The 15,306-nt window shown below is 36.7% G+C and overlaps 1 protein-coding gene and 1 long non-coding RNA gene across 6 annotated transcripts in view; one reads left to right on the top strand and one right to left on the bottom strand.

Moving 5' to 3' along the window:
• Positions 1–14,731, bottom strand: part of SPAG17 (sperm associated antigen 17) — a 356,415-nt gene extending 341,684 nt beyond the window's left edge. For all 5 annotated transcript variants that reach the window (XR_012075867.1, XM_072967909.1, XM_072967912.1 and 2 more), the window contains exon 1: positions 14,570–14,731. The gene's annotated coding sequence lies outside the window, so the exon portion shown is untranslated. The remainder of the gene's footprint in view (positions 1–14,569) is intronic.
• Positions 14,732–14,868: 137 nt separating this feature from the next.
• Positions 14,869–15,306, top strand: part of LOC140698237 (uncharacterized) — a 91,894-nt gene continuing 91,456 nt past the window's right edge. Inside the window, exon 1 of the long non-coding RNA XR_012075865.1 lies at positions 14,869–15,064. This is a non-coding gene — a long non-coding RNA (uncharacterized lncRNA). The remainder of the gene's footprint in view (positions 15,065–15,306) is intronic.

Genomic DNA, 15,306 nt, shown 5'->3' with positions numbered 1-15,306 from the left:
TTTCCAGTGTACAGCATAATGTTTCAGTCATACATATATACACATATATACCTTTTTACTTTCTTTTTTATTTTCATTATAGTTTACTACAAGATATTGAATATTGCTCCCTGTGCTATACAGAAGAAATTTGTTGTTTATCTATTTTATATATTGTAATTAGTATCCACAAATCTCAAACTCCCAATTTACCCCTTCCTGCTCCCTTTTCCCTCTGGTAACCATAAATTTGTTTTCTATGTCTGTGAGTCTGTTTCTGTTTTGTAAATCAGCTCATTTGTATCTTTATTTATTTTTTTAAGATTCTACATTAGAGTGATATCATATGGTATTTTTCTTTCTCTTTCTGGCTTACTTTGTTTAAAACGACTGTCTCCAGGTCCATGCTGCAAATGGCATTATTTAATTCTTTTTTTTTTGCTGATTAGTATTCCATTATATAAATATATCACAACTTCTTTATCCAGTCATCTGTCAATGGACATTTAGGTTGCTTCCACATCTTAGCTATTGTAAATAATGCTGTTATGAACATTAGGGTGCATGTATCTTTTCAAATTAGAGCTCCCTCCAAATACATACCCAGGAGTGTGATTGCTGGATCATATGGTAAGTCTATTTTTAGTTTTTTAAGAAATCGCCATACTGTTTTCCATAATGACTACACCATACTACATTCCCACCAGCCGTGTAGGAGGGTTCCCTTTTCTCCACACCCTCTCCAGCATTTATTGTTTGTGGACTTTTGAATGATGGCCATTCTGACCTGGGTGAGATGATACCTATTGTAGTTTGATTTGCATTTCTCTGGTAATTAGCAATATTGAGCATTTTTTATGTGTCTATTGGCCATTTGTATGTCTTCATTGGAGAATTGCTTGTTTAGGTCTTTTGGTTTGGGTTGTTTGTTTTTTTCTTGTTAAGTTGTATGAGCTGTTTATGTATTCTAGAAATTAATGCCTTGTCAGTCACATCATTTGCAAATATTTTCTCCCATTCTGTAGGTGTTTTTTTGCTGTTGTTGTTTTGCTAATGGTTTCTTTTGCTGTGTATTTAAGTCTTTAAGCAATTTTGAGTTTATTTTTGTGTATGGTATAAGCGAGTGTTCTAACTTCATTGGTTTACATGCTGCTGTCCAGTTTTCCCAACACGACTTGCTAAAGAGACTATCTTTACTCCATTGTATACTCTTGCTTCCTTTGTTGAAGATTAATTGACCATAAGTGTGTGGGTTTACTTTTGGACTCTATTCAGTTCCATTTATCCGTATGTCTCTTTTTGTGCCAATATCATACTGTTTTGATTACTGTTATCTCTGTACTATTGTCTGAAGTCTGGAAGGGTTATTCTTCCAACTTTGTTCTTTTTCTTTAGTGTTGCTTAGGCAATTCTGGGTCTTTTGTGATTCTGTATAAATTTTAGGATTATCTGTTCTAGATCTGTGAAAAATGTCCCAGGTAATTTGATAGGGGTCACATTAAATCTGTAGATTACTTTGGGTAATATGGTCATTTTATGAATACTAATTCTTCCAATCCAAGAGCATGGGATATCTTTATATTTCTTTAAGTCATCTTTAATTTCCTTAATCAATGTTTCGTAGTTCTCCACATATAATTTTCACTTCCTTGGTCAGATTTATTCCTAAGTATATTTTTTTGGATGTGATTTTAAAAGGGATTGTTTCTTTACTTTCCTTTTCTGATATTTCATTGTTAAGAGTCTTTTTACTTTTTTGATGATATCATTTGCAGCACAGAAGTTTTTAATTTGATGAAGTTCGATTTATCTATTTTTTGTCACTTCAGCTTTTGGTGTCATTAAGAAATAATTCAAGGTCATTGAGATTTATTCTTACATCTTCCTTCAAGAGTTTTACAGTTTTAACTCTAATATTTATGTCTATGACTCACTTTTTATTAATTTTGTGTATGCTAAAAAGGGATTCAACCTCATTCTTTTGCATGTGGAAATCTGTCTGTCCCACCACTATTTGTTGAAAGACTTTTCTTTCCTCCTTGGATTGTTTTAGTATCCTTGTTGAAAATCAACTGATTATAACCAGAAGGATTTATTTCTGCACTCTCAATTCCAATTGATCTATATATCTATCATAAGCCAGTAGCACATTTGGGTCCTGCAGCTATGTATAAGCTTTGAAATCAGAAAATGTGTCTTCTTCAACTGTGTTCTCTTTTTTCTGTTTTGGCTATTCCAGGTTCTTTGAATTTCCATGTGAATTCTGGAATCAGTTTATCAATTTCTGTAAATAGGGAATCTGAGATTTTTACAGACATCATATTTTAGGAGCATTGCCATTTTAATATTATTAGGTCTTCCAATCCATGACCATAGGATATCTTTCTATATATTTAGATCTTTTAACTTTCTCCAATAATGTTTTGTAGTTTTAAACTTCTTTCCTTAAATTTGTTCCTAAGTATTTTCTTCTCTTTGATGCTATTACAAATGGAATTGTTCACTTAATTTCACTTTTGGATTGTTCACTGCTTCTGTATGGAAATATAACAGATTTTTGTATAATGGTCCACTTTCCTGCAATCTTTTGGGACATGTTTCTTAGTTTTAACAGTTTTTCCAGTGAATTCCTTAGGATTTTTTTCCATATATGATCACATTATTTACAGATATAGCTTCACTTTTTCCTTTCCAATCTGGATGCCTTTCATTTCTTCTTCTTATCTAATTATCCTGACTAGAATCTCCAATACAATATTGAATAGAAGTGATAAGACCATACTGGTTTTGTTCCTGATTTTTGTTGTGTGTCTTTCCTGGAGGTCTTCCATCATGTTGAAGAATTCCCCTTCTATCCCTAGTTTTTGTTTTGTTTTGTTTTGTTTTTAGTAGTTTTATAATGAAGGTGTTGTATTTTGTCAAATGCATTTTCTGCATCTATTGAGTTGACCATGTGGTTTTCATCCTTTCTTCCATCAGTAAAATGTAGGTCATTGATTGATTTTTGTGTTCCTGGAATAAATAATGGTATATAGCCCTTTTTGAATGATGCTGGATTTAGTTTGCTAGTATTCTGTTGGGGATATCTGAATCTATATTCATAAGGGGTATTTGTCCATAGTTTTATCTTCTCATGATAACTTTGCATGTTTTTAGTACCAGGGCAATACTGACCTCAAAAAATGAGGTCTGTTTACATTTTCTATTTCTTCTGGAGTGAGTTTTGGTAGTATGTGTCCTTCTAAGAATTGTCCATTTTATCTAAGTTACCTAATTTGTTGGCATCAATCACTCATAGTATACCTTTATAATCTTTTTCATTTCTTTAAGATTGTTACTTCTTTCATTCCTGATTTTGGTAATTTGTTTGTTTCTTTTTTCTTAGTCAATTTAGCTAAGTATCTGTCAATTTTGTTGATCTTTTTAAAGAATGAACTTTTTGTTTTGTTGATTTTCTCCATTGTTTTTATATTATGTATTATTCTCTACTTTAAATATTAGTACTTTAGTTTAAAACACACACTCACACCTAGCCACTTTCAACTCCCATCCCAGGTGTCCTCTTCGCTGATATCTTGTATTCCAAGTCACCCAAGCTGATGTCACCTAGAGAAATGTGTGTTACACTAGGAGTCATGTCCCATTACTGACAGTCTCTCAAAACAACCATACTGCCCATCTGCACTAAAGAAAGGAAGAGAAAAAAGGGAGAACTGGGGAAGACAGAATAATCTTTTTTTGTGTGTGTGGCTTTTGCTCCATGACTTTCAGAACTGCTTCCTGTCTTGTTCCTTAACTTTATACTTGGAACCACTTATTTGATTACCTAATTCAACTATTGTCCAATATTGGGAATGCCAAATACCTGGCACGCATACTATCTCTGTCCCTTGTCCGTAGAACATATTAATAATCTTATCTTTTTTTCTAAGCTCAAATGTGGCCTTACATTTCTCAACATAGGAAGATTCCACATAACCACTACCAAGACCTATAATGCAATGATTTCAATCCTAGGCATTTACACAACATAAATACATATATATGTTAACCAAAGACACATACTAGAATTTTCACCTCAACACTATTATAATAGGCCCAAATAGAAAACTACCGAATACTCATCAAGAGAATACTGCATAAATATATATGGTATCTTTACACAATGGGCTATGATACAGCAATGAGAATGAACACTCTACAACTACACTGGACAATACAAATGATGCTTACTAACATCAGAATGAACCATAGAAACCAAACATGAAATAATATATACTGTAGAATTATATCTGTATATGGATTAAAACCAAGCAAAACTAATCTATGCTATTAGAAGTCAGGATAATTGTTACCCTTAGGAGGGAATTGGAAAGAATCATGAGGGTGGTTTTGGGGGGTTACTCAGAATATACTGAGTTTGTGAAAAATCTTTACCCTGTAGTCTTGATACAAGTATTCCTCTGTACGTGTATTATATTTCAACAATATGTTAACAGTTTGGTTTACCCACCTCCCTAAGTAGATTGTGAAATCTTCCAGTTTTCAGAACCATATTTCTATTTCACCGAATCTCCTTTGGATTTAGGCCAGTGATGGAAACACAACAGAAACATGTTTGCTTTACTTATTTGCTGTTCCTGCTCTATATTTCAACATTCCAGTCCTTGTTGAAATCCCGCTTCTTGAAATATGGCTAGTAACTGATTCTGTAATTATTCTCTATCCACATAGTATAATAGTCCTAAAAATCTTTAACTTATTCCAACCCTGGCTAACTTTATGGTGTCCCTACTCACATTGCGGTTCCTGTTTTTGACACTGCAATTTCCTTGCTTTGCTGCCAGACCTTGATAAATGGTGGGGTTAGGACTACTCCCTGGCAACCCAGATTGGACAAACTGACTTGAAATACATGAAAGAAATAGATTTACTGGCACATGAGTTTGTGGTATATCTAGAAATCATACCAGTCACATATGGTTCAGCCCCTAAACAGAACACTTTTTAAGTAGTCTCAAGTGCTACAGGTATTGCCATTCATGTGAGTAGCAGGGCTACTCTCAGTATCTTTTGAGTTGAGGCTTCAATGTCTTTGAGTACTGTGTGTTCCCCTGCAGTTTGATATAACTAAATCTAAGTTTAGATCAAGCTCAGAGAAGTGAATTGGGTCAGGTAACATAGACTGAACTATGTTGTGATGACAAAAAAATCCCCAAATCTCACTAACTTACAACAAGCATTTGTTTTTGCTCAAACTATATCCACTATAGATCACCTGTGGCTCTGCTCTACCTTACCTTCTTTCCAGGCTGAAGGAACAACACTTTTGAGAGATACTGCTAGTAGAGATTGGTATTGATATTGGTAGAGAGAAAAGAGAATACTGTGTTGCGGCTTGTACACTCTTTCTCAGAAGTGGCACACATCACTTCTGCTCATATTTTATCGGCCAGAGCAAGCCACATAACCAAGCCTAACATCAACAGGGAAGGGATGGATCATCTTTACACACAGAGAAACAATGAGTATATATACAATCTACCACAGCAGTAAAGCTGAAAGGAAGACAGGGACGGATCTCTCACTCTCCGTTACTTTATAAACAAATGAGGACAATAATTGACATCTCATATTCTTCTACTCTCAGTTTTAGCTCTGGTATTTTTAGCCTGAACAATTATGGTGAGAACAAAGACTAGACATAGTTCAACAAAAACCATCTTTGCTGCAACCTTCCATTGACCTTTGTAGAGTCATCCCTCCCACACCCCAGCTAATGTAGAAAGATGGAGGCAGGTGTCTTCCTCAAAGTATCTGATTGATGCAAGTGGGAATGTGTTTCCTGATGTACCTGGATCCATTTATAGAACTACTTTCATCTGGCACAGGTATGTTGTCTGAAGAATAAGAATAATAATAGAAGACAGACCCCTGCCAGGACTATCCTAGACTCTGCCCTCAGTTTACAGAATGAATGGGGACAATTACTATTCTCTGAAAATGTCTAAAGATTTCCTTTGGAAAAAAATATTATGGAGGGAGGGATGAACAGAAGAGCATAAAGGATTTTTCAGGCAATGAAACTACTCTGTATGATACTACAATGGTGGATATAGGTTATATATTTGTCCAGACTCATAGAAAGTACAGTACCAAGAGTGAACACTAACCTATACTAATGACTCTGGTTGACAGTGATGCTGTAATGATGGTTCATCAGCTGTAACAAATGTGTACCACTAAGGTTGTGGGGTGCTGATAGTGGGGGAGGTTCCACATATGTAGGGGCACAAGGTATATCTGAAATCTCTCTATCTTCTGTTGAATATTGCTGTGAACCAAAAACGGCTCTAAAAATAGTCTATTAAAAAGATCTAGAAATCTTTTGCTAGTTATTGAAATGGCTGAATAGAAGGCCAAAAAATGTCTAGAGACATGCTCCCTAAGTTAGAGGGTGGCTTTTGTTATTAAGACAGGAGTCCTCTGGCCTATCACAACAGAACTGGTCAACACTGCATCCTCCAGGGAGTACCTAGAGCCCACTGGACACATAAGCACAGTTCAACACAGAGAACTTCTGGTTGGTTGGAGCAGATGAATTGAGCCACTACTGTCCTAACTAAACAGATCAGGCTCTATCTACCTCAAAGCTGCAGAAACAACCAGGTGTCTAGGCTGAATGGTGCTGAGTGAATCAGTTGGATTTCGATTCCTCTTTGATTCCAAGTGCACGAAAGGCCTGTCACTGCTGGTCACTGTTTGTGGAAAATAAAGAGAGGGTGGGGTTGAAGAAGGAAAAAGGAGGCACAAAGCCCTTCCTTAAATTCCTCTGAAAGGAGGGTGGTGGATGAAGAGATGATGAGGAGGGGGAAAATTACAAAAACAAATGTGTGCCCAAGATCCATCTGGAAGCCAGATACTCAGTGTGTGGGCAAAAACTCTCTTCTGTTCCAGGTGCTGTCTCTGGTGGCTGTGTGGCTCATAAAGTCTACCCCTCCCTTTCTCCAAACCACAAGCCATTCCCACCCCTCTGCAACTCCTCCAAGACACATAATTTAATGTCTGAAAAAAAGTTCTAAGAAAACCAACTAATACCATTATTTTCCCCACCTATTGTCTCATGAAGAAGATTATAGATCAAATAATCATAAGTTGTTAGAACGTGAAGGGAGTTTACAGTAGCAGTATAGGGAAAAAGAGATAATGGACAGATGTGAATTTCAATTCTGACTCCCATTCATGAGCTAAGTAAACAAATTATTTAATTTCTCCAAAACTCAGTTTTCCTAATTTGTAAAATGGTGATAAAAACAATGTATCATTCTTATCTTGTAACCATTCTTTATTCATTCATTCATCTGTTCCTTTAACAAGTATCTATATAATGTTTACTATATACAAGACACTATGCTGTGAGGTAGGCATTTGGTAGAGAACCAAGGAGCCATGGTTCTTGGCCTCATGAAGCTTCTATTCTCTCTGCTTGAGAGCACAGATACCAATAATCAAATGAATAAATAAATATATGTGAGTTGACGTGAAAAGGATCTTTGAGGTAGTAGCTTTGGGGCTGAGATATGAGGGATGAGTAGGAATTAGTGTAGTTAAGAGAGAGAAGTAGAGTAGCAATGGGGTAGGGTGATAACTTGGGCAGAGGGAACAATCTGATGCTGAGGGAACGATCTGTTCAACTGTGCTGAAGAATGACTGAGTTTCCACAAACAGTCTGAAGAACATGAACAAAATGAAAACAATGCCACCAGGTAGAGCTAAAAGGGAGAAAGGATGTGTAGCCTAGTGGACCACTTAATGGATTTTGTATTTTATCTTAAGTGAAACAGAAGCCAGAGAAGGGTTTTCAGCAGAAGAATCGCTGTTAAATATTATGTGTAAAACATGATTTAACAGGTATTTAATAAACTGTTTTTGTAAAATACATAAAGAGTGTGTTTGTGGAAAAACATAGTAGTCTAATTCTTTCATTTTTAAGATGAGGAGTCATAAAACCTATCACATGATTCCAGAATGGCCAAAGAGAATACGACTATGACAATGCTGAGTCCTGAAAAAACGTTTACTTGGATTGATTTTAAATAGAAAATTTACTGGGATTTAAATAACTGATGGTGTTTAAGAAAATATTATCTGACATTGAATCCAGAAATACTCTCCTTGGAATGGTCCAGAGGTCATGGCATTAGACCCATGGAGAAAATATAATCCTTGCACAGGGCATGACCTTGTAGGCAGTTTACCAAATAAATCACAAGATACCCAGCTAAATTTGAATTGCAGATAAACAACACTCCTTTAGTGTAACTATGTCCCAAGTATTACATGAAGCACACTTATACTAAAAAAAATTGTTGTTTATCTAAAATTCAAATTGGGCATCCTGTAATTTTATTTGCTATGTCTGGCAACCCTACAGTTTATAGGAAGCATTAGTCACATACTCATAATAAAGTTGATTTTCAACTTTTAAAATTGCTTTATAGGTGAAACACCAAATACTTAATATTTATAAATCAGAATGTAAATTTTAACAACTTTTCAGTGAAAAAGAAAAGGCATATTGGGTGAAGGGTGAGCTAAATGGGGGGAAGGAATTTTTTTAAAAGGAAAGAAAGGCATAGAAGACAGAAGATGAGGGAGAGAAGAGAGCGAGGAAAGGTAGAGGAATGGTAAGGGCATTGGTGTCTTTATCTTAAGTAGAAGACAGTTGCAATATTGATGTGCATTACATGATCCATTCATTTCAGTACTCTTTGTACCAGAAAAAGTTGTAAAAAATTTTATTATCACATTTAACTTAAGGCACAGATACCGTATTGCTTCTGAGTAGCCTTTTTTTCACATACTTTCTAAGTCTGGTTTGTACTACCTTAAGAAAAAAAGAGCACCCCCAACTTTATTAACTGCTTCATAAAGTAGTTCACTAAAAGTCATCTTTATCCAATGCATTTGGGACAGTAGTTAATCTGTTGGCCAAAAAAGCCAGTTAAAGTGAGAAATCATAAAAAATGATATACACATACCTTATGCATTTTATTATAATTTAAAACATGTGAATGACTATTTAGATGTCAATCTTTTGATGCAAGGCCAAGATCTTTCCTTTGAATATGAATCCTGGAGTATGAGTTCTGTGTCGAAAAGTTCTGGGCAAAAGTACCATCTCTCATTTCCATTTATAGTTTCTATAAAATGTAATGAGAATTTAAGGACACTTAAAGTAATCTGAGTTCAGAAGCCTCCTGTGCTTTTACAAAAATTCCTCCATCTTCTACATTGTCTTGCCCATAGTACTTTTTTATGACTTTACTGAATCTTTCCAAAGTATTCAATGTAACTTCCTATAGGAAAAAAAATCCCAAACAACCTTATTTTTGCATTCATACTCCATTAATTTTAATGCTCTTTCATTACATTATAGAATGATATAATCAATAAGACTGGGATATAATGGGCCAACTTTTATAGTAGCATCAAAATCTACTTCTTTTACTTTTTTATGAATTGAGGTGAAATTCACATTCTGTTTCCCAAAGGCAGTAGAAATAAAATAGTCAAAGTATTTAGGCAGTTAAGGCTTCTTAGAGGCTATACTATTGAGGGGCAAAAAAAGAGATTAAACAATTTCTGAAGGCCAATTTCACTCAAAGTTTGCACCATGATATGTATACTGATGTTATTATTCAGTTTCTTAAAATGTGACAATTTTGATTTCCTAAATTAGTGGTGCCTCCATGGAAAGGTTTTATATTTCTTACAGCTTGATTATTTCTTCTTTCCTTTATACCCTTGAGGATGGCATGGGGTAAGGAAGAATAACCCACTTATTTAAGAGCCTAAGAAAGTTCCTAGGAAGGTAAGTGGCAGCTCCTACCGGGGCTAAATTTTCAGATAACTTACTATATTCTCAGTTCCTTCAAGAAGTCTATTTTCATGAACGTGTAACCTTACTTTCCAGGCTACATTCAGCCAGAATGCTACAATAAAGACATAATCACATTAATGAAAACTTTCTATTTAGTTTTCTTCACAGAATTATAGCAATCCTTTCTATATTCCTTGTCAATCAAGAACATTCATGTCTTAAAGCATAAAATTCCTTTTTGCTTCTAGAATTAAATTCAGTTTCATAGACCAGGTTATAGTCTCAATTTTTCTTATCCATAAATATAATGCTTTCCATTAATTTATAGAACTGAGGTTACATTGGGTTGTTTTCCTTATGACTAATTTTTAGTAAAGCCAACTTTTTGCAAGTAACTGGGTATTTTTTACCTTCTTAGATGGATTTTCTGTTTCTAAATGTTCCTTTAAACTGAGAAAAGAGATTCATTGTTGGAATGATGGATTTTGTTTTTTGTTAAAAAAGACAGAGTGCTCAGGGTGGGGTCTGACCATTTCCTGCCCAAAAACACAACTGTAAAGATCAGTCACGTTAAAGGCCTAAACAACCTGACAAGATCACTTTAAAGGCAACAGCAAATAAAGGTGATTCTCAACAGGGGGCTTAGGGAAAGGTAGCTGGGTTTAATTCACCCTTAATGAACAGGCAGTTTCTCCTACTGGTAACACGGCCTCAATACTGGAGCCACCAGAGCAGGCCAGGACACTCCTCAGGAGAGCATGTTTCCTTAGCTAAAATGAATGGATCCTGGTGCAGACTTAAAGGGCTCCAAGTCTGCTGAAATCCTACCCTTCCTTACAAACCCAGATTAAAGGCTACCTCTTTCCTTGACTGAACAAGTCTGAATTGACTTTCCTTTTCTGAAATCCTACTACATTTGCTTCTATTTATTTTAATTCACTTAGATTGTACTTTATTTTTTAACTAATCTGGCCTTCCCACTAGATTATAAGCAGTTTGAGGAAAGGATCCTGTCTTATTTATTATTGTATCTCCAAGGAACTGTGCCAGGAACAAAAGGTATAGGATAAGACAAAGATGCATTAATTCTTGAGATCACAGTCTAATGGAGGAGACTAATCTCTAAATAAACGTTTGGAATGCAATTTGCTAATGGTTATATTGAAAGTTGATATAAGACAACATAGAAACAAAGAGAAAAGAAGTTAAGTTTTGAGATTTAGTAAAGCATTCAATAAACAGTATTACACACATACATACTATCTCAGCTAAGCAAACTGTATGAACTTCCAGGCCTAAACTGCACCTATATATACACAGAAACTTGAGGTCTACAGGTGACACATTTTGCATTGTCTGAAGAGCTCTCTACAATCCTTCTCTGGAAAGTACTCCTAACTCCCACTTCAGACCACATTTGTAACTCTGACCTCATCCCTTAGCCCAGGGGTGATCGGCCCAGGGGAAGGCTCTGCCTCAAGGTGGATCAATTCAACATGGAGTACTGAACGTTGTGGTGTATTGGATCCACCATACCTACCAACATTTCTCATCTTATACTACTTAGGATACAACCATAGCATGCATAGGTTCTTTAAACCTGTACTGAGCAAAAAATTACATTCTGGCAATAAACTTTGCTAAATAAATCAATGGGATCAATATTAAAAATTTACTGGGCCCACACATTTATGGTAAATTAATCTATGACAAAGGAGGCAAGAATATACAATGGAGAAAAGATAGTCTCTTCAAAAAGTGTGGCAGGGAAAACTGGACAGCTACATGTAAAAGAATGAAGTTAGAACATCCTCTAATACCATATACAAAAATAAACTCAAAATGGATTAAAGACCTAAATGTTAGACTTGAAACCATAAAACTCCTAGAGGTGGATAAAAGAGAACCCTTGAACATTGTTGGTGGGGATGTAAACTGGTGCAGCCACTGTAGAAAATAATACGAAAGTTTCCCAAAAAACTAAAAACAGAATTATCATATGATCCAGCAATTCCACTCCTGGATATATATCCAAAAAACCCAAAACACTAATTCAAACAAAACATGCACCCCAAAGTTCATAGCAGCACTATTTACAACTGCCAAGATATGGAAGCAACCTAAGTGTCTATCAGCAGATGAATGGATAGAGAAGATGTGGTGTATGTGTATATATACACACACACACACACACACACACACACACACACACACACACACAATGGAATACTACTCAGTCATAAAGAAAAATTAAATTTTGCCATTTGCACATTTGCAGCAACCTGGATGGATCTGGATGGTATTAGGCTAAGTGAAATAAGTCAGAGAAAGACAATATGTTATCACTTATACGTGGAATATAACAAAACAGGAACCAACTCACAGATATAGAGAACAAATTAGTGGTTACCAGCGGGGAGAGGAAGATAGGAGTAGGGGATTAAGAGGTACAAATTATTATGTATAAAATAAGCTACAAGGATATGTTGTACAACAGGTAATATAGCCAATATTTTACAATAACTATAAATAAAAGTGCAACCTGTAAAATTGTGAATCACTATATTGTACACCTGTAATTCATAGTTTATATCAACTGTAATTCAATAAAAAAAGAGAAAAAACACAAAAAAGCCCACAAAAACTTTACTGGGAAATGTCCTTATTGAATGCCTATTGTATGTCAGTGGCTATCAATCAGCCAATAAAAGATAAATGAGATATAGTCCCTTCCATCCTGGTCAGGCATGTAGAGAAATAATTACAATACATGTAAAGCTACTATGTGCATGAAGCAGCAACAGGAGCAGAGGGAAGGTCTAGCTCTGCTTAGATTGTGACCCTCTGGATTTATGCTACTCTGAGCTTCACTGACCTCCTCCTAGACACAATCACAAACCAGGAAAATATTTTAAACAAGATTGGGTGTTTTCCCCCCTCATCGAAATGTATGAAAAGAAATCTGCTTCATGTGAATTCAGGTTATTAGATTCCACAGTCAAATTTATCATAACCTTTCTCTGTGGGGTTGTTTTTTCTCTTCTTCATTTTGGGTTACTGGGCAGAAACTGAATAACTCTAGTCTGTTCTTTTCAAATCCTTTTGGGTTGCCAGACCTAAGGGACAGATCTCCAATAAGGAACCCCTCAAAGGGGGTGGCATCACCCACTGAGGGGTCTTCAGTTGGGAAACTCGGACATGACAGAAGCTCTTTCTGGTCCCTGTTCTGCCATTTGCTCTGTTTTATTGGAATATGAGCCTCACTGAGGCAGCTGGGGTATGTGTGTTAGCAGCTAACAGGGGCAAAAGCTGGCTCTGAAAGGAACTACTTCCAGAGAGGAGATCCTGTTTCCACCATTACCACTTTTCTAGGACTTATTCAGCACCCAGGCTCCAGGAAGATTTATGAGCTGCTTAAAACATTCATGTTTGCTTACTGCTGATCATTGGAAATTCAAGGGTGAGAACTGGATTGTTAGCAGTCAGGGAGCCCTCTGTTCCAGGCCCATGGGCTCCGGACACCCCCTTAGGTTTATCTCTCTCTGACTGCCTTCACAGCTTCCCCTGAGGCACATGCCACAGATTTCCTCCTGTGCTTTACTTGAATTTGCCAAAATTCAGTAAATGTGCAACAGATTGGGAGGGCTGGAATATAACTACATAACCTGTATAAGAACACATATTTGTGAAGTAGTTTACGGTTTACAAGGTACATTCACATATATTATCACCTAGTTCATTTGTTCATTCATCCAATCATGCATTCATATATTATATATTTATTAGACATCCAATGTGTGCCAAGAATTGAGTCTTGCCCTTGTATTTTACCAAACAGATAATATTGCTTAATTTCTGTGGACTTACATTTAATTCCATAAAATCTATTTATTTAACATTTTTGAAATACCTAAGCTGTGAAAAGCATTATGTGTGGTATTATAAGCAGTACGTGTGGAAAATACCAAAATCAATAAATTGGAATTAAGAGATATAATCTAGTGAAGGAAACAGATTTGTACAGAAAAGGAAAAAAAAAAAACGCAATGAAGAGGGGAGAGAGAATTGAACTAAATAAGGAATCTCAGCTCCTACGTTTTAAATTGGAACAAAGTCTGGTGTTTAGGTCTGGTGGGACCCTTTTTCAATTCGGACTAGGAAGCACAATCAACATTAATCCCAAGACTAGCGGAAAGGAGGTTATGCAAAAGAGCTTTTAACATCAAGTGTTGGAGCAGAATAGCAGTTTTAAAAACTGTACTCCACAGACCCATAGTTATTCTGCTTTGCGGCTGCTACACACTAGAGCAGCTTTGCTTTTTTCCTTCATTCACACTGAACTTTAATAGTAAGCTTTAATTTGAATAAAGGGTTGTAAAGTTAAAAAATAAAAAAAAGCAAGAAAATAAAGGAAAAAACACTGGACTAACTGGCCTCCAATATCCTGTGACTGTTTATTACCACTATGTTAGTATATCCTTGGAATACTTAAATTTTAGTAAGAAAAAAAATTACATGAACATTTCTTAATGAGATTCTAGACACGACGCTAGAGAAGATATGGGGTGAGGTGGAGGGGAAGAGTACTAAAAACTTCAAAGCCCTCCAAACAACCAGCCTTGCGGCCCACAGTTATTTAATCCTGGTCCCAATCTCATGCACTTAACACTTTTTAACGATAGCAAGATAGATTAAGATATACCTTACCTCAGGCTGGAATAGAGCTTTAACTTCTCTTAATTGTCAAAGTTCCTTACATCACGGGCTCTGCTGAATGCTTTTAGAAATCTTGGAAAGCAAAATCACCTGCCACTCGTCACGCAGGGCCGGCCCAGGGTCTGCGCCTCAGCATATCCGGGAACCCGGGCGCCTAAGGCTCACGGGAAAGCGGGCGTTTCCAAGATGGCGGCCCGCAGACGACGCCTTTATTACCGCGGGCTCGAGGGGGTGGTGCTTTGCGCGAGACGTCGGCGCGCGGCCGTCCGTCTGAAGCCAGGTCCCAGTTATCCTGCACGTATACACTCCTGACTGCCAAGAGATACCAGGAGGTGTGAATAGGCGCTTCCTCGGATATGGACAGTGTATGAATACGTCATTTACAGGGCCACCGGGACCTCATGGAGTTCATGAGCACGAACTGTTACCCTCGCAGAGCAAGCGGCCTCCCAAAACAGCGACTGCAGACTGCATGCTGAGAACCAGGTGAGTTTGTTACCGAATTAGACGAGGGCCTCGTCTTAGGGCCCTAGCTAAAGCGAAGCTCCTCTGGCTCCTGCAGGGGTTCTTTCCTGCTCAGGTTTGCGCGGCTGCTGATGAAACTGGGTTTGGTGCAAGCAAGACAGGCTTTTATTCCATGGCCAGAGAATGGAGAAAGGGGAGTTCGTGCTCTAAAAGCGGCTTCTGGAAGGGAGGAAACGGTGGGACTTTTAAAGGATAAGAGGCGA

The sequence above is a fragment of the Vicugna pacos genome, chromosome 9, assembly GCF_048564905.1.
Source record: "Vicugna pacos chromosome 9, VicPac4, whole genome shotgun sequence".
NCBI classification, from domain to species: domain Eukaryota; kingdom Metazoa; phylum Chordata; class Mammalia; order Artiodactyla; family Camelidae; genus Vicugna; species Vicugna pacos.
Note: the sequence above shows the minus strand (reverse complement) of the source record. Positions and strands in the feature narration are given on the sequence as shown.